This window comes from Ranitomeya variabilis, chromosome 1, assembly GCF_051348905.1.
Source record: "Ranitomeya variabilis isolate aRanVar5 chromosome 1, aRanVar5.hap1, whole genome shotgun sequence".
In the NCBI taxonomy this organism is placed as follows: domain Eukaryota; kingdom Metazoa; phylum Chordata; class Amphibia; order Anura; family Dendrobatidae; genus Ranitomeya; species Ranitomeya variabilis.
The window spans coordinates 9,451,830-9,471,441 of NC_135232.1; the positions used below are offsets into that span (position 1 = coordinate 9,451,830).

At 47.6% G+C, this 19,612-nt stretch overlaps 1 protein-coding gene across 1 annotated transcript in view; it reads right to left on the minus strand.

Annotated features, from left to right (window-relative positions):
- LOC143793204 (receptor-type tyrosine-protein phosphatase T-like) overlaps window positions 1-5,643 on the minus strand; it is a 28,758-nt gene extending 23,115 nt beyond the window's left edge. Inside the window, exon 1 of the mRNA XM_077279966.1 lies at window positions 5,605-5,643. The gene's annotated coding sequence lies outside the window, so the exon portion shown is untranslated. The remainder of the gene's footprint in view (window positions 1-5,604) is intronic.
- Between the last annotated feature and the right edge of the window lie 13,969 nt (window positions 5,644-19,612).

The window sequence follows — 19,612 nt, forward strand, 5'->3', positions numbered from 1 at the left end:
TTCCGCATCCTGCTCCTCCTCCTGACTTTCTGCCAATTGTGTCTCATCATCATCCACCTCTTGTGACACTTTCCCACCATCGCCTTCGTGTGACCGGGGCTGGTCAAATCTTTGGGCATCGCTACATGCGATGTCATCTGGCCCCCTTCCAGTTGACCGTCCAAGAGTACGGAATCTTGAAAGGGAAAACTGAACAGCTCTTCAGAGTGTCCAAGTGTGGGATCAGTTGTCTCTGGGCACTCGGCATGGTGGGAGGAAGGAGGATCAGGGTGAGGAATATCTGGACCACACTCATGGCTACTCAGACTTGTTGAAGACATGGTGGTGGTGGTGCTGGCTAAGTGACTAAAAGCATTATCCGCTATCCAACCACAACCATTTGACACTGTTCTGGCTTCCATAGCGGTGTGCTGCGATCCCCTAGAAACTGGGACGGGAAGGTGGAGCAAGAAGATGTGGGTCTTTGTTGTTGCCCACTTCCAGCTCGGCCACGGCCTCGGCATGCACCATCAGCATCACCTCCACTTCCCCGTCCCTTGCCCCTTGCCCATTTTAAATGGACTACTGAACCATTTCAAAAGCTCAACACAAATGTATTTATTTGGAGCAAAATTATATCTGATCAGTATGCCTTCAAAGCTATGATTTATCCACCACAGATACACCAGGCCACAGGTAACAGACTGTATAATTATTTTTTCTGCTGTATGTGAAATTTGGAAAAAAACAAGTACAATAAGGCTCGCAGACAGAACTATGCTACGTATGCCTGTGAAACTACGATTTTTCCACCACAGATACACCAGGCCTCAGCCTGACATAACAGACTAAATTTTTTTTTGTTTTGGGTGAATTTTTGAAAAAAAGAAAAAAAAAAAAAAGTAGAACAAGGCTAGCACACAGAACTATGCCACGTATGCCTGCTAAACTACGATTTTTCCACCACGGATACACCAGGCCGCAGCCACAGATAACAGACTCATTTTTTTTTGTCTTGTATGTGAAATTTGTCTAAAAATTAGTACAACAATGCTAGCAGACAGAACCATGAAACTTATGCCTGCGAAGCTACGATTTTTCCACTACAGATACACCAGGCCGCAGCCACAGATAACAGACCGATTTAAATGTGGCCTTCATTTTTTGGGGCACAAATATAATGTGTCAACAAGTTGGCTATGACAAAAAACAAACAAAAAAAACCAAGATTTTTAGTCGCACTCCCATCTGGTGCCTGGGACAAAAAAAAGGTAGATTTGCACGCTGTTCGATTACAATGACCTGGCTGTAGAAGGCAGTGTGACCAGGCAAATAAATGTAGAAATAAGGGGGCTATGGATTGCTTTGGAATAAAAGAAGCAGGTGTAAGGTGAAGAAACAAAAAGCCACAGATAACTGCAGCTAGGTATACATTAACCCCTTCATGACCCAGCCTATTTTGACCTTAATGACCTGGCCATTTTTTGCAATTCTGACCAGTGTCCCTTTATGAGGTAATAACTCAGGAACGCTTCAAAGGATCCTAGCAATTCCAGAATGTTTTTCGTGAAATATTGGGCTTCATGCTAGTAGTAAATTTAGGTCGATGATTTTTGCGTTTATTTGTGAAAAAATCAGAAATTAGGCAAAAATTGTGAAAATTTTGCAATTTTCAAATTTTTTATTTTTAATTTTTATTCTGTTAAATGAGAGAGTTATGTGACACAAAATAGTTAATAAATAACATTACCCACATGTCTACTTTACATCAGCACAATTTTGGAAACACTTTTTTTTTCACTAGATAGTTATAAGGGTTAAAATTTGACCAGCGATTTCTCATTTTTACAACAAAATTTACAAAACCATTTTCTTTAGGGACCACCTCACATTTGAAGTTAGTTTGAGGGGTCTATATGGCTGAAAATACCTAAAAGTGGCACCATTCTAAAAACTGCATCCCTCAAGGTGCTCAAAACCACATTTTTGACAAAGCAACATTTTTTTTTTATTTTCCCAAGGGTAAAAAGAGAAACTGGACCCCGAAAGTTATTGTACAATTTGTCCTGAGTACGCCGATACCCCATATGGGGGGGAACCACTGTTTGGGAACACGGCAAGGCTCGGAAGGGAAGGAGCGCCATTTGACTTTTTCAATGAAAAATTGGCTCCAATCTTTAGCGGACACCATGTTGCGTTTGGAGAGCCCCTGTGTGCCTAAATATTGGAGCTCCCCCACAAGTGACCCCATTTTGGAAACTAGACCCCCCATGGAACTTATCTAGATGCATAGTGAGCACTTTGAACCCCAGGTGCTTCAGAAATTGATCCGTAAAAATGAAAAAGTGCTTTTTTTCACAAAAAAAATTTCTTTTAGCCTCAATTTTTTCATTTTTACATAAGAAACAGGATAAAATGGATCCTAAAATTTGTTGGGCAATTTCTCCTGAGTACACCGATACCTCACATGTGGTGGTAAACCACTAATTCTTTCCTCAGAAATTATTTTTTAGCCCACAATTTTTTATTTTCACACAGGTAACAGGAGATATTGGACCCCAAAAGTTGTTGTCCAGTTTGTCCTGAGTACTCCGATACCCCATATATAGGGGTAAACCACTGTTTGGGCACACATCAGGGCTCGGAAGGGAAATAGTGACTTTTGGAATGCAGACTTTGATGGAATGGTCTGCGGGCCTCATGTTACATTTGCAGAGCCCTCGATGTGCCTAAACAGTAGAAACCCCCACAAGTGACCGCATTTTTGAAACTAGACCCCCAAGGAACTTATCTAGATGTGTGGTGAGCACTTTGAACCCCCAAGTTCTTCACAGAAGTTTAGAACGCAGAGCCGTGCAAATAAATAATTTTTCTTTCCTCAAAAATTATTTTTTAGCCCTCAATTTATTTTCACAAGGGTAACAGGAGAACTTGGACCACAAAAGTTGTTGTCCAGTTTGTCCTGAGTACACTGATACCCCATATGTTGGGATAAACCCCTGTTTGGGCACACGTCAGGGCTCGGAAGGGAAGTAGTGACGTTTTGAAATGCAGACTTTGATGGAATGGTCTACGGGAGTCACGTTGCGTTTGCAGAGCCCCTGATGTGCCTAAACAGTAGAAACCCCCCACAAGTTACCCCATATTGGAAGCTAGACTCCCCAAGGAACTTATCTAGATATGTGGCAAGCACATTGAACCCCGAAGTGCTTCACAGAAATTCATAACGCAGAGCTGTGAAAATTAAGTTTTTAGCCCTCATTTTGTTATTTTCCCAAGGGTAACAGGAGAAATTAGACCCCCAAAGTTGTTGTGCAATTTTCCCTGAGTATGCTTATGCCTCATATGTTTGGGTAAACCACTGTTTGGGTGCACGTCGGGGCTCGGAAGGGAGGGAGCACCATTTGACTTTTTGAACACAAGATTGACTGGAATCAATGGTGGCGCCATGTTGCGTTTGGAGACCCCTGATGTGCTTAAACAGTGGAAACCCCTCAATTCTAACTCCAACACTAACCCCAACACACCCCTACCCTAATCCCAACTCTAGCCATAACCCTAATCACATCCCTAACCCAACACACCCCTAACCCTAAATCACAACCCTAACCCCAACACAGCCCTAACCCTAATCCCAACCATAACCCTAGCCACAAGCCTAACCCTAACCCCAATCTTAACCCTATTTCCAACCCTAACCCCAATTCCAACCCTAACTAATTCAAACCCTAACCCTAAGGCTATGTGCCCACGTTGCCGATTCATGTGAGGATTATTCCTCACAGTTTTTGAAAAATTCGCAGGTAAAATGCACTGCGTTTTACTTGTGGATTTACCGCGGATTTCCAGTGTTTTTTGTATGGATTCCACCTGCGGATTCCTATTGAGGAACAGGTGTAAAACGCTGCGTAATCCGCACAAAGAATTGACATGCTGCGGAAAATACAACGCAGCATTTCCGTGCGGTATTTTCCACACCATGGTACACCAAATCCGCACCGTGTGCATATAGCCCAATTCTAACCCTAATTATAGCCCTAACCCTAGTTCTAACCCCAACTCTAGTTCTAACCCTAGTTCTAACCCTAGTTCTAACCCTAACCCTAGTTCTAACCCTAATTCTAACCCTAACCCTAGCTCTAACCCTAACCCTAGTGGAAAAATAAAAGTAAATATATTTTCTTTATTTTATTATTGCCCCTACCTATGGGGGTGATAAAGGGGGGGTTAATTTATTATTTTTTTAATTTTGATTGCTGTGATAGAACCTATCACAGCGAACCAAATGTACCTGGAATGAATCTGCCGGCCGATTCGGCGGGCGCACTACGCATGCGCCCACCATTTTGGAAGATGGTGACGCCCATGCAGAAGGCGTACGGACACCGGGAGAGACACCGGAGGTCGGTAAGTATGCGGGGGGGGTGGGATTGGACAGCGGGAGGTGAGATCGGACTGCGGGGGGAGCGGACAGGAGGACGGAGGGGAGCGGAACACAGTACAGGACAGGACGGAGGACGGGGGCGATGGATCGGTGGCGGGAGCAGATCAGGGTTTCCAGCCATGGCCGATGATATTGCAGCATCGGCCATGGCTGGATTGTAATATTTCACCAATTTTCATTGGTGAAATATTACGATTGCTCTGATTGGCTGTTGAAAGTGAAACGTCACTTTCAACAGCCAATCAGAGCGATCGTAGCCACCCCCCTCCTGGGCTGAATTACCACTCCCCCTGTCCCTGCAGATTGGGTGAAATTACAGTTAACCCTTTCACTCGGCCTGCAGGGACGCGATCATTCTGTGACACAGCATATGTGTCACAGGTCGGATTGGCACCGACTTTCATGACGCATACGCTGTGTCACAGGTCAGGAAGGGTTAAATAAGCAGCAGCAGACAGTAATGGAGCTTTTGGAGGGATGCAGTGAGAGCTATGTACTCACATACAGTGCCTGCAGGCCTTGCACTGATGTGGATATGCTGTGCCCTACCTGCCTAGTGCTGCAATCTCGGGACTAACGAATTAGCCCTAAAAAGGACTGCTGGTTTCTGAGGAGTTGTGGATATGAGAGTTGCAGACCTACACTAACTATTAAAAGGGCGATTCTGACCCTATCTCAGCAGCAGCAGCTCTCCCTACTCTCCTTAAGCCCGGGGCAGAATGCGGCGAGCAGGGCGGCGCCAGGTCTCTTATACTCAGGATGACGCTGTGCGGCCAATCACTGCACGACCACAACAAAGATGGCTGCGGCGTTACAGTGCATGGCTGACAATCCCTTCACTGTCATTGGCGCTTTATGAGGGCCAGAATTGCAGGGCGGAGACGCGAGCTCCCGTCGAATAATCCCGGAAATACTCGGTGCTCACCGAGAACACCGAGCATAGTGATATTGGGGCGAGTACCGAGCAGTGGCGAGCACATTCGCTCATCACTAATGGCCACTGTTTTAGAGCTCTAAAATGCCTCCGTCATGCTGGAGAGCATTTAAAAGGTTAAACGGTTGCAGTGTGGAGCTCACCCTGATTGCTGAACATACTGCCAGGTGCCGGCTGTACAGCACAGTAATACTGTCATTATAAGGAATTAGCGATAAGTGCAGGTAATCTAGAATGTGTACACTACCCAGTGCAGACTTCAGAGGGATTTCTTCTTTCCTTTGTAACTTTCTGCCAAAAAATGAAAATGAGATGAACTTTTAGTGTCACAAATAATATTATAGAAAACCAGAAAACTTGTAGAGGCTCCGATATAAGGATGAAAGAAGCCAGAACAGAAGTATATATCAGTGTCCATAAAGACGAGCCTGATCGAGTAATGTCCTTACAATACACTGTGCAGAATTATTAGGCAAGTTGTATTTTAGAGGATTATTTTTATTATTGATCAACAACTATGTTCTCAATCAACCAGAAAGACTCGTAAATATCAAAGCTTAATATTTTTGGAAGTTGGAGTGGTGTTTCTAGATTTGGCTATCTTAGGAGGATATCTGTTTGTGCAGGGAACTATTACTGTGCAGAATTATTAGGCAACTTAATAAAACCAAATATATTCCCATCTCACTTGTTTATTTTCACCAGGTAAACCAATATCACTGCACAAAATTTAGAAATAAACATTTCTGACATGCAAAAACAAACCACCCAAAAAATTTGTGACTACTATAGCCACCATTCTTTATGATGACACTCAGCAGCCTCCATCCATAGATTCTGTCAGTTGCTTGATCTGTTTACGACCAACACTGCGTGCAGCAGCCACCACAGCCTCCAGACACTGCTCCGAGAGGTGGACTGTTTTCCCTCCCTGTAGATCTCACATTTTTTGAGGGTCCACAGGTTCTCTATGGGGTTCAGATCAGGTGAACAAGGGGCCATGTCATTATTTGTTCTTCTTTGAGACCTTTCCTGGCCAGCCACGCTGTGGAGTAGTTGGAGACATGTGATGGAGCATTGTCCCGCATGAAAATCATGTTTTTCTTGAACGATACCGACTTCTTCCTGCACCACTGCTTGAAGAAATGGTCTTCCAGAAACTGGCAGTAGGTCTGGGAGTTGATCTTCACTCCATCCTCAACCAGAAAAGGTCCCACAAGTTCATCTTTGATGATCCCAGCCCATACCAGTCCCCCACCTCCACCTCGCTGGCGTCTGAGTCGGAGTGGAGCTCTCTGCCCTTTACTGATCCAGCCTCCGGCCCATCCATCTGGCCCATCAAGAGTCACTCATCTCATCAGTCCATAAAACCTTTGAAAAGTCAGCCTTAAGATATTTCTTGGCCCAGTCTTGACGTTTTATCTTATGTTTCTTGTTCACAGGTGGTCGTTTTTCAGCCTTCCTTACCTTGGCCATGTCCCTGAGTATCGCACACCTTGTACTTTTTGTTACTCCAGTAACGTTGCAGCTCTGAAATATGGCAAAACTGGTGGCAAATGGCATCTTGGCAGCTTCACGCTTGATTTTCCTCAATTCATGGGCAGTTATTTTGCGCCTTTTTTGCCCAACACACTTCTTGCGCCCCTGTTGGCTATTTGCCATGAAACGCTTGATTGTTCAGTGATCACGCTTCAAAAGTTTGGCAATTTCAAGACTGCTGCATCCCTCTGCAAGACATCTCACAATTGTGGACTTTTCAGAGCCGTCAAATCTCTCTTCTGACCCATTTTGCCAAAGGAAAGGAAGTTGCCTAATAATTAAGCACAACTTATATAGGGTTATGATGTCATTACACAACACCCTCCTCATTACAGAGATGCACATCACCTGATTTACTTAATTAGCAGTTGGCTCTCAAGTCTGAACAGCTTGGAGTAGGACAACATGTATAAAAAGTATCAGGTGATCAAAATACACCTTGCCTAATAATTCTGCTCACAGTGTAGTGCCTCTACGTATCAGTGTCCATACAGAAGTGTCATCCCGAGTAATATATATGTATGTGTGTAGTGTATAATATACATATATACATACACATTTTATATATATATATATATATATATATATATATATATATATATATATATATATATATATATATATATATATATATATATATATATATATATATATATATATATATATATAGCACCCCAGAGTCCTGGTTGTTGCAGTACTGTGGCTCCGCCACTAGGGGGAGCTATGGTACGTCTGGTTGCACTAAGGAGTTTCTCTGACCAGGTAACACTCACACCACACTTCACACTCCGGCCACCAGGGGGGGTGGTCCTATCTAGTAGGCCACTCCTCACAACTCTGGTAAAACTGGGGGTTGGACAGGAAGACAGGGAGAAGTAGCTGGGAAGAGCTAGTGAGAGGACCTGTCAGGGATGGGATCCTGGCAGACTCCTCAGAGCAGAACAAACCAGTGAACAACGGGAATACAGTAAAGCGGAATTAGAACCAGAAGGAGTCGTGCTGTTAGACCGAGGCAACATCCTTCTGAGGCGCAAACAGTCGGTGGCTGGAACGCCGAGCAAGTAAGAGACTTTAAGTACTACTGCAAACCACGGCCGGACAGCTAATTACAGGTTGGCGCTCCCACTTAACACCTAAGCAGACAACGGAGGCAGCTGTGGGAGAGGGGCGACTCTAGGGTCCCGGAAGAACTCCAGGCCTACCCCGTCATACGGGTGCGTCCTACCATATCATCTGGGGGACGGAGAAAACGAACATCAGAGACAGACAGAAACAGTTGTGAGGACTATCCCGGGAGCTCAGCAGGGAAGAACTACAACACTCAGCGCTAGAAGGTAGACACAGATTCCCACCTGTAAAGAGAACTCCTGATGTGCCTTTGGACCGGCCGGTCTCTGACAACCCAGTTAACAGCGCTCTGGACTGAGGTCTCCAAAACCTTCAGTAAAGAGGTAAAGAGACTGCAACCTGGTGTCCTCATTATTTACCGCGACCTGCACCCCACAACTGCACCGTTACAACACCACTTATTGCACCGGACGTCCCCCACTGACAGACAGGGCCACGGACCGGGTCTAGCCACTGTGACAACCCCAGGACTGAGATCCCAGAGGCCCGGCTCCGGGTACCCCTCGGCCCTGCGGCGGTGTGGGGGCGCTCCAAATTTGGCGTCACGAACAGGATCGTACTTAAGCCTGAAGAATCAGGTCATGTGTGCCTTGGAACTGTGATTTATTGCGCTTGAATTGTACTTTATTGAAAAGACTGTGTATTGCCATTTACCGCCAAAATTCGCCATTGCCGCGCACGGAGGGAGGAGCCTTAGCTACGTGGGCGGAATCTGCCAAAAGAAGCGCGGAACGGAAAGCGCGGTAAGGCGCCAATCCCGGAAGAGGAACTCCGACCTCCAGCAGGTTCGTGGGAGGAAGGGACAGCCATGTCTGAGTCGGGAGGAGAGGAGGTGGCGGTCGCAGCCGCGGACGCAGGGGCAGCTCCGGTCCCCGCAGCGGACGGAGCCGCGGCCCTAATACCACCACCGGTAGCCGCAGAACCCGCTGTTCCTCCCAGCCAGCCGGACGCTGCCGCTAACACAAAAGCCATAATGCCCTTCTCTATGCCGTACCTGCCCGGAGCGGCTTGGCTTCCGCGATACTCTGGGGAGTCGCATACGTTCACTGACTTTAAAGAGGGGCTCTGCAGCCTGCTCGAGTTCTATCCCCTAACCGAGCCTCAGAAGGTCCATATGATAACCGGCCAACTCTTTGGGGCGGCTCTGAGAGAATTGAAATCCTGGCCCGCTGAGGATAAAGGAACTGCACAACAGATTTTTGCCAAGCTTAAAGCCACCTTTGATACTCGCACTGCTACAGAAATTAAACTGACTTTTTATGGATGCAAACAAAGGCCACAGGATAGCTTACGGGACTATGCCCTTAATCTCCAGGAAGCGATGCGGGCCATTAAGCAGAGTGACCCCGGCAGCATGCAGGATGAGGATAAAATCCTGAAGGAGCGGTTCATTGAGGGGCTCCTGTGCAGTCACCAGCGGGGCCAATTGCACTTCCTGGCCATGCAAAATCCAGACTTGACTTTTGCGCAGTTTAAAGATAAAGCTATCCAGGCATTGCAGGAGCGACAGCCCAGCCGCGCAGTACCACCCAGGCGCCCCGCTCTCACATACCACCAGGAGGTGGCATCGGATACCCCAGTTGCCGCGGAGGCCGACTCCCAGAGCTTCGAGGACGACTCCCCTGCAGGACTCCGTCTCCAGATGCAAGAGCTAACCAAGAGCGTTGCTGCCCTGGCCCGGACGGTGCAGTCCCTACAGGAGGCCCCCAAAGGGAAGATCCAGTTGGCTTCCAGCCCGGAGGATGTCCCTTGGATGCGACAGAGGAGGACTCCGCCGACCAGGAGCCGGCCCGACGATCGCTTCCACCAGGATGGACGACCCATCTGCCGCCGCTGTCACCAGGTGGGCCATCTTGCAAGGTACTGTCCTTTAAACGAGCAACCCCTGGGGCAAAGGGCCAACCCCCAGGAGTAGGACGGTCAGGCCTGCAGCATTGGAGAACCAAGTATATTGGAGGACGACCAGTTCTCCCTGTAGTGATTGATGGAATCCCCTTGAATGCTTTGCTGGACACCGGTTCTCAGGTGACGACTATACCTTACGTGCTCTACAAACGGTATTGGGAGGACGCTGATATTACTCGTGGCCCTGACGATGATTTCACCATAATCGCCAGTAATGGTCAGCCATTGCCACAAGTGGGGTATAAGGAGGTCACCATCAAAGTGGGGCGGGTGGAATTGAAAGCCCAAGGGATTGTGATTGTAGATATTGATCGTCGAGAATGTAATCCATGATGACTCTTGGTACTAATGTTATAGAAAATTGTCTTGCAGAAGTGATTGTTTTGTTGCAACAGGTGGCAGAAACCGCTGGCCACAGTGAGCAACATGCCCTGCAGAAGGAAATCAGAGCTCTGATGCAGAGACAGCAGGTAGAGCTGACTGGTGGTGAGATTGGTCGTGTCACTGTGAGTGATTCAAACCCCATCGCGATACCCCCCAAGAGTGAAATGTTAATATGGTGTCGAGCAGCCATAGGCCTCAGGGGTAAGGACTACCAGGCCTTGGTAGAACCCGTATATTCAGACAATAGGCCTACTGTTCTGACAGCCCGGGGGGTGGTCGACGTCCGACAGGGGAGAGTGCCCGTACGTGTCCTCAATTGTGGGGAGGAAGAGGTCCACCTAACCAAGTATACCACGCTCGCCAAACTGTTCACTGTCAATAATAGTGTGATACAGACACCTGAACCCTTGGTCCCGTCAAACGTGGCGGAGAACAAAGGTTCTGCAGAGCACTCGAAAGACTGGTGTCGGGAATTGCATGTGGGCACTGACTCTACCCCATCTCATCAAATACAGGGGGCTTACAGGGTGGTACACGAGTACGAGCAGGTATTCAGCAAACACCCCTCAGATTTTGGGCAGGTGAAAGGGATCCAACATCACATCCCCACGGGAGATCACCGACCCATAAAAGAGAGATATCGCCCTGTACCCCCAGCTCATTACCAGTGTGCCAAGGACATGTTGCGGGAAATGAAGGAGGCTGGGGTGGTGAGAGACAGCTGTAGCCCCTGGGCAGCTCCGTTAGTCCTTGTTAAAAAGAAAGATGGTACAATGAGGATGTGTGTTGATTACAGGCAGTTCAATCGCATTACACATAAGGACGCATACCCACTGCCCAGGATAGAGGAGTCTCTGGCTGCCTTAAAATCTGCTAACTACTTCTCTACCTTAGATCTCACCAGTGGGTACTGGCAGGTTCCTGTAGCGGAGGCGGACAAAGAGAAGACGGCCTTCACGACGCCAATGGGTCTCTGTGAGTTCAACTACATGCCCTTCGGATTGTGCAATGCTCCCGGAACGTTCCAGAGGATGATGGAGTGCTGCCTGGGACACCTGAACTTTGAAACCGTGCTGCTATATCTGGATGACGTCATAGTCTTCTCTAAAACCTACGAAGACCATCTGAAGCACCTGGCCGAGGTGTTTGAAGCCTTGTCCAACTTCGGCCTAAAAGTGAAACCGTCCAAGTGTCATCTGCTGAAACCTAAAGTGCAGTACCTGGGCCATGTGGTGAGCGCTGAAGGAGTGGCCCCAGACCCCGACAAGGTCACAGTGATCAAGGACTGGCCAAAGCCCAGTGACCTCCACGAAGTCCGGCAGTTCCTCGGCTGGTAGGCTATTACCGGAGGTTCATTAAAGACTTCACCAAGAAGGCCGCACCCCTGCAAAACCTGTTGGTGGGCCAACCAAAGAAGACCAAGGGGAAGAACACCCCCTTTGACTGGAACGGGGAGCTGGAGGAATCCTTCACCTGCTTGAAGTCGGCGCTGACGGGAGAAGAGGTACTGGCTTACCCCGAATACGACCAACCGTTTGTGCTGTACACAGATGCCAGTAATGTGGGACTAGGAGCCGTGCTGTCTCAAGTCCAGAAAGGCAAAGAAAGAGTGATCGCTTACGCCAGCAGGAAACTCCGTCCCACGGAAAGGAACCCTGACAACTACAGTTCCTTCAAACTGGAATTCCTTGCCCTTGTCTGGGCAGTGACAGAGAGGTTTAAGCACTACCTGGCCTCCGCGAAATTCACCGTCTTCACGGACAACAATCCGCTAACGCATCTGGGTACTGCCAAACTCGGGGCTTTGGAACAGCGGTGGATGGCCCGGCTGTCCAACTATGATTTCACCATCAAATATCGGGCAGCACACCAGAATGCCAATGCCGATGCTCTGTCCCGAATGCCCAATTTACCAGAAGTGGGAGAAGACCCGGAGGCACTTGAAGAGGTGGAGCTGCCTGCCTTCCATCGCCCCAAAGCCACTCAGAACTCTCACCATGTGAAGAACAGGCACAAGAACCAACCGGATGCCACGCTGAATCCCCTGCCCCACCACGGATGGGCAGAAACCCAGGATAGTGACCCCGCGGTCCGTCAGGTGAAGGAACTCTTAACGCAGGCTGGGTTGCACCCTGGCCCAGATGATCCACAAGAAACCCAACAGCTGTGGAAGGGGAGAAGCAAACTGATTATCCATGATGGAAAGTTGTGCAGGAGGAGCATCGACCCATGTACTCATGAATTGGTGTGGCAGATAGTGGTGCCAAGGCGAGATGCGCCCATGGTTCTGGGAGCCTACCATGATGGAGCCGGACACTTCGGATGGAGGAAGCTGGAGAAGCTGCTCCGAGGGAGGTTCTATTGGATTGGCATGAAGAGAACCATTGAGAAGTGGTGTCGGGAGTGTGGTCCATGTAGTCTGCGCAGGAAGGACCGTGACAGTCAACGGGCTCCCCTGCGGCCTATCATCACCAAACGGCTGCTCGAACTGGTCGCGCTGGATCATGTGAAGCTGACACCTAGCCGGTCGGGCTATATCTACGCCCTTACCATCGTGGACCACTACTCCAGGTTTTTGGTGGTTGTGCCTGTCAAGGATCTAACAGCTAGGACTGCCGCCAGGGCCTTCCAGCAGCACTTTTGTAGGCCCCATGGCTACCCAGAGAAAGTACTGACCGATCAGGGACCTGCATTCGAAGCGGAAGTGTTCCAAGAATTCTGCCAGTTGTACGGGTGTAAGAAGATCAGAACTACACCGTACCACCCTCAAACCAACGGGATGTGCGAGAAGATGAACCAGGTAGTAATCGATTTATTGAAGACCTTGCCTGTGGAGGAACGGAACCTGTGGCCGACAAAGTTGCCTGACTTGGTGGATATGTACAACCACATCCCAGTAAGTTCCACCAACTGTACTCCAGCGTACCTGATGCGAGGAAGGTCTAGTCGGTTACCCGTTGATCTGGACATGGGGGTCCTAGTACCCGAAGATACCTCGCCGGATGCAGATTGGGATGCAGAAAGGCAGCGAAGGTTGTTGTGAATTTGGATTCTGGGCTCCCCCGGTGGCTACTGGTGGAATTGAACTGGTGTCTTCATTTTCTCTGTTCACCTGTTCCCATCAAGATGTGGGAGTCGCTATATAACCTTGCTTCTCTGTTAGTTGCTTGCCGGTCAACAATGTTATCAGAAGCCTCTCTGTGCTTGTTCCTGCTCCTAGACAACTACTAGATAAGTTGGACTCTTGTCCATGTTTGTTTTTGCATTTTTGTTCCAGTTCACAGCTGTAGTTTCGTTACTGTGTCTGGAAAGCTCTTTTGAACAGGAATTGCCACTCTGGTGTTATGAGTTAATGCCAGAGTCTTAAAGTTATTTCTGGATGGTATTTTGATAGGGTTTTCAGCTGACCATGAAAGTGTCCTTTCTGTCTTCTGCTATGTAGTAAGTGGACCTCAAATTTGCTAAACCTATTTTCATACTACGTTTGTTATTTCATCTTAATTCACCGCCAATACATGTGGGGGGCTTCTGTCTCCTTTCGGGGTATTTCTCTAGAGGTGAGCTAGGACTGCTATTTTCCTCTGCTAGCATTATTTAGTCCTCCGGCTGGTTGCTGGGCATCTAGAATCAACGTAGGCATGCTACCCGGCCACTGCTAGTTGCGTGTTAGGTTTAGTTCATGGTCAGCTCAGTTCCCATCTTCCAAGAGCTAGTTCTTATATATGCTTAGGCTATGATCTCTTGCCATTGAGATCATGACAGTACTGTTGTGAATTTGGATTCTGGGCTCCCCCGGTGGCTACTGGTGGAATTGAACTGTTGTCTTCTCGTTTTGTCCCTATGAGGGTCTCTTCTCCTAAATTTAAGCCTCGGTTCATTGGCCCGTATAGGATATTGGAGATTCTTAACCCTGTTTCCTTCCGTTTGGACCTCCCTGCATCCTTTTCTATTCATAACGTTTTTCATCGGTCGTTGTTGCGCAGGTATGAGGTACCGGTTGTGCCTTCCGTTGAGCCTCCTGCTCCGGTGTTGGTTGAGGGTGAGTTGGAGTACGTTGTGGAGAAAATCTTGGACTCCCGTGTTTCCAGACGGAGACTCCAGTATCTGGTCAAGTGGAAGGGATACGGCCAGGAGGATAATTCTTGGGTGAATGCATCTGATGTTCATGCCTCTGATCTGGTTCGTGCCTTTCATAGGGCCCATCCTGATCGCCCTGGTGGTTCTGGTGAGGGTTCGGTGCCCCCTCCTTGAGGGGGGGGTACTGTTGTGAATTTGGATTCTGGGCTCCCCCGGTGGCTACTGGTGGAATTGAACTGGTGTCTTCATTTTCTCTGTTCACCTGTTCCCATCAAGATGTGGGAGTCGCTATATAACCTTGCTTCTCTGTTAGTTGCTTGCCGGTCAACAATGTTATCAGAAGCCTCTCTGTGCTTGTTCCTGCTCCTAGACAACTACTAGATAAGTTGGACTCTTGTCCATGTTTGTTTTTGCATTTTTGTTCCAGTTCACAGCTGTAGTTTCGTTACTGTGTCTGGAAAGCTCTTTTGAACAGGAATTGCCACTCTGGTGTTATGAGTTAATGCCAGAGTCTTAAAGTTATTTCTGGATGGTATTTTGATAGGGTTTTCAGCTGACCATGAAAGTGTCCTTTCTGTCTTCTGCTATGTAGTAAGTGGACCTCAAATTTGCTAAACCTATTTTCATACTACGTTTGTTATTTCATCTTAATTCACCGCCAATACATGTGGGGGGCTTCTGTCTCCTTTCGGGGTATTTCTCTAGAGGTGAGCTAGGACTGCTATTTTCCTCTGCTAGCATTATTTAGTCCTCCGGCTGGTTGCTGGGCATCTAGAATCAACGTAGGCATGCTACCCGGCCACTGCTAGTTGCGTGTTAGGTTTAGTTCATGGTCAGCTCAGTTCCCATCTTCCAAGAGCTAGTTCTTATATATGCTTAGGCTATGATCTCTTGCCATTGAGATCATGACAGAAGGTACCGTGAAGTACAGGAGTGTGTAGAGAGAAGTCTCGCCCAGGCTAGGCAGAAGCAAGAAAGGGACTACAACCAACACGCTCCTGCGATTCCCCTGTCACCTGGTGAGCAAGTACTTAAACGAAAGAGGAGATTACACAAGCTCGATGACCAATGGGAAGCAGAACCGTATACCATCCTGCCATCCGACTTCGACAACACAAAGGTCTGTCTCATCAGCAAGGACAGAGGGGAGACCTCGACAGCGGTATCCAGGGATCACCTTAAGGTCTGCCCCGATAAGTTAAAAGAGAGGGGCACGGCCCCAGAAATCTCCCCACCGGTGGAAAAGGAGAAGATGTTCCATACTGTCCTTGGTGACTTTCCCCAGTCCTGGACTCAGATAAACCAAGCCGTCGTGGTACCTGTCATAATGTTTCAACAGCCGGACCCGCCAGAAACGATGGTGGTACCAGATCATCTGGCCCCGCTACCTCAACAAGCCTTACCTGATGAAGCCATGCCAACCATTGAGCCGGCAAATCCTCCCTCTGCTATCAGTGAATCTGCTGTACCCACTGTTGATAACCGCAGCTCTGAGAGCCCCAACCTGCCAGTGCTACCCAGACTCACTAGAAGTGTAGTTAGAAGACAGTGCACTACACCAGCGGTAGCAAGCATAGCGGGCCCTGTTAGGCCAATAGCAACCCCTGCGCTGCGAAGGTCCACACGCAGCACTCAAAATCAAACTCCCCTCCGCTACAAAACTTGGAGGTATTGATAAGGGCTGCTATTTAATAGAAAATGTTTGTATGCATATCTTTTTGTTACAGGGTTTTAAATGGACACTAGAGTAATGGACGGTGAATTGCTCAAAAACTTTCATAAGGGGGACCCTTTTGTTTACCCGGGGTCCCCGCTGTTTCAACCACTGAACTGAGAGTCATAAACTGTGCATGACCTAACTTTTGCAACGTTCAAGAATCCTCACCTCCCGTAAAGGGAAGCATTGTTATGTTCAATTGTTATGCTATTTCAAAAATTTGTGTGTTTCCTGTTAACATGTATTATTGTTCTTGTTTTCCCAGTCCCGGAGTACTGGATTTAACCGGGGGGGGAGTGCAGCACCCCAGAGTCCTGGTTGTTGCAGTACTGTGGCTCCGCCACTATGGGGAGCTATGGTACATCTGATTGCATTAAGGAGTTTCTCTGACCAGGTACACTCACACCACACTTCACACTCCGGCCACCAGGGGGGGTGGTCCTATCTAGTAGGCCACTCCTCACAACTCTGGTAAAACTGGGGGTTGGACAGGAAGATAGGGAGAAGTAGCTGGGAAGAGCTAGTGAGAGGACCTGTCAGGGATGGGATCCTGGCAGACTCCTCAGAGCAGAACAAACCAGTGAACAACGGGAATACAGTAAAGAGGAATTAGAACCAGAAGGAGTCGTGCTGTTAGACCGAGGCAACATCCTTCTGAGGCGCAAACAGTCGGTGGCCGGAACGCCGAGCAAGTAAGAGACTTTAAGTACTACTGCAAACCACGGCCGGACAGCTAATTACAGGTTGGCTGTCTCACTTAACACCTAAGCAGACAACGGAGGCAGCTGTGGGAGAGGGGCGACTCTAGGGTCCCGGAAGAACTCCAGGCCTACCCCGTCATACGGGTGCGTCCTACCATATCATCTGGGGGACGGAGAAAACGAACATCAGAGACAGACAGAAACAGTTGTGAGGACTATCCCGGGAGCTCAGCAGGGAAGAACTACAACACCCAGCGCTAGAAGGTAGACACTGATTCCCACCTGTAAAGAGAACTCCTGATGTGCCTTTGGACCGGCCGGTCTCTGACAACCCAGTTAACAGCGCTCTGGACTGAGGTCTCCAAAACCTTCAGTAAAGAGGTAAAGAGACTGCAACCTGGTGTCCTCATTATTTACCGCGACCTGCACCCCACAACTGCACCGTTACAACACCACTTATTGCACCGGACGTCCCCCACTGACAGACAGGGCCACGGACCGGGTCTGGCCACCGCGACAACCCCAGGACTGAGACCCAGAGGCCCGGCTCCGGGTACCCCTCGGCCCTGCGGCGGTGTGGGGGCGCTCTATATATATATATATATATATATATATATATATATATATATATATATATATATATATATATATATATATATATACATACATACATACTCATACATACATATATATATATATATATATATATATATATATATATATACACACACACACATACATACACACACGTACAAATAGTATATATAGTTTGTCTGTGGGTTATATCTGTATACTGCATGTGTGCAGTGTATTGTGTGAATATATGTGAAGTGTATATGGATGTGAGCATACTGTATATAATGTATGTACTGAATGTTTCTGTGTCTATATACCTTATATATGTCCTTGTCCACAATGTGTCTGTACACTGTATATACAGTATATAGGGTAGTTTCTATATGTATAAAGTATATACAATGTGTGTACATGTACAGTGTATATCTGTGTATATGTGCTGTATATGTAGTTCTGTAATTGTAGTGTCGCCATAATAGGGATCAGCAGTTAATGTCTAATGCCTGTGCTTTACATTAGGGCCACATTGTCTTTCTTTACTGCGCCAGGTGGGTTCTGCCTTTATCACCTATAGAGCCATAGATTGCAATGGCCTGTGTTATACACTACGTGGGCTGTGCTATATACTACGTGGGCTGTTATATACTACGTGGGCTGTGCTATATACCATGTGGGCTGTGCTATATACTACGTGGCCTGTGTTATACACTACATGGGCTGTGTTATATACTACGTGGGCTGTTATATACTACGTGGGCTGTGCTATATACCATGTGGGCTGTTATATACTACTTGGGCTGTGTTATACACTACGTGGCTGTGCTATATACTACGTGGGCTGTTATATACTACATGGGCTCTGCTATATACTACGTGGGCTGTGCTATATACTACATGGGCTGTGCTATATACTACATGGGCTGTGTTATATACTACACTGTGTTCCAAATTATTATGCACAGAGTTTAGGAGTGATAAGGATAGACTTTTTTTGTTTGTCATGTAATCTCATTGATGGCGATGTGTGTCAGGGCTCTTCATATCACTGAATTGCAGATACCTGTGCACATTAGTTTGGCCGGTGTGTCCAAATAAAGGCAAGACTACTTAAGAAGGCTGTTCCACATTATTAAGCAGCCTACATTTTTTGCCAAAATGGGAAAGAAAAAGGATGTGTCGGCTGCTGAGAAGCAACAAATTGTAGAGTATTTAGGTCAAGGCATGACTACAATCAACATTGCCAAGACACTTCATCGTGATCATCGCACAATCAAGAAGTATGTAGCTGATTCCCAGCACACACGTGTGCGTGCTGATAAGGAAAAATTGAGGACCCTTTCCAACAGGCAATTGCGAAAAGAGCAGCTGCAGAAATGCCTTGTCATAGCAGCAGACAAGTTTTTGAAGCTGATGGTGCCTCCAACGTCCTCAGAACAACAAGATGCAGGGTCCTTCAGAGGTGCGTAAGCCATCCTGTCGACCACCTCTATCCACTGCACACAAGCAGAAACGGCTCCAGTGGGCCAAACGATACATGAAGACTGACTTCCAAACTGTTTTGTTCACCGATGAGTGCCATGCAACGCTCGATGGTCCAGATGGATGGAGTGGAGGATGGCTGGTTGATGGACACCCCATGAAAACACGGCTAAGGCGCCAACAAGGAGGAGCTGGAGTAATGTTTTGGGCTGGAATCATGGGGAGAGCGATTGTCGGCCCCTTTATGATCCCTGAAGGGGTAAAGATGAACTCCATAATCTATGTGGAGTTTCTAAAACAACACTTCCTGCCATGGTTCAAGAGGAAGAACCGTGCTTTCCGCAGCAAGATCATTTTCATGCATGATAATGCACCGTCTCATGCTGCAAAAAACACATCTGCATCTCTGGCTGCTATGGGCATAAAAGAGGACAAACTTATGGTGTGGCCACCATCTTCCCCTGACCTCAACCCCATTGAGAACCTCTGGAGCATCATCAAAAGGAGTGTCTATGATGGCGGGAGGCAGGTCACATCTAAGCAACAGCTCTGGGAGGGGATTCTGTCCACATGCAAAACAATTGAAGCAGAAACCATCCAAAAACTGACAAATTCAATGGACGAGAAAGTTCAGAAGCTTCTTTCCAACAAGGGGTCCTATGTGCAAATGTAACATCACCCAGAATAAAGTTTTCACTTGAAAACTGTTTGATTTCGTTTTGTAATAAGCTGATAATGCTTATAACTTC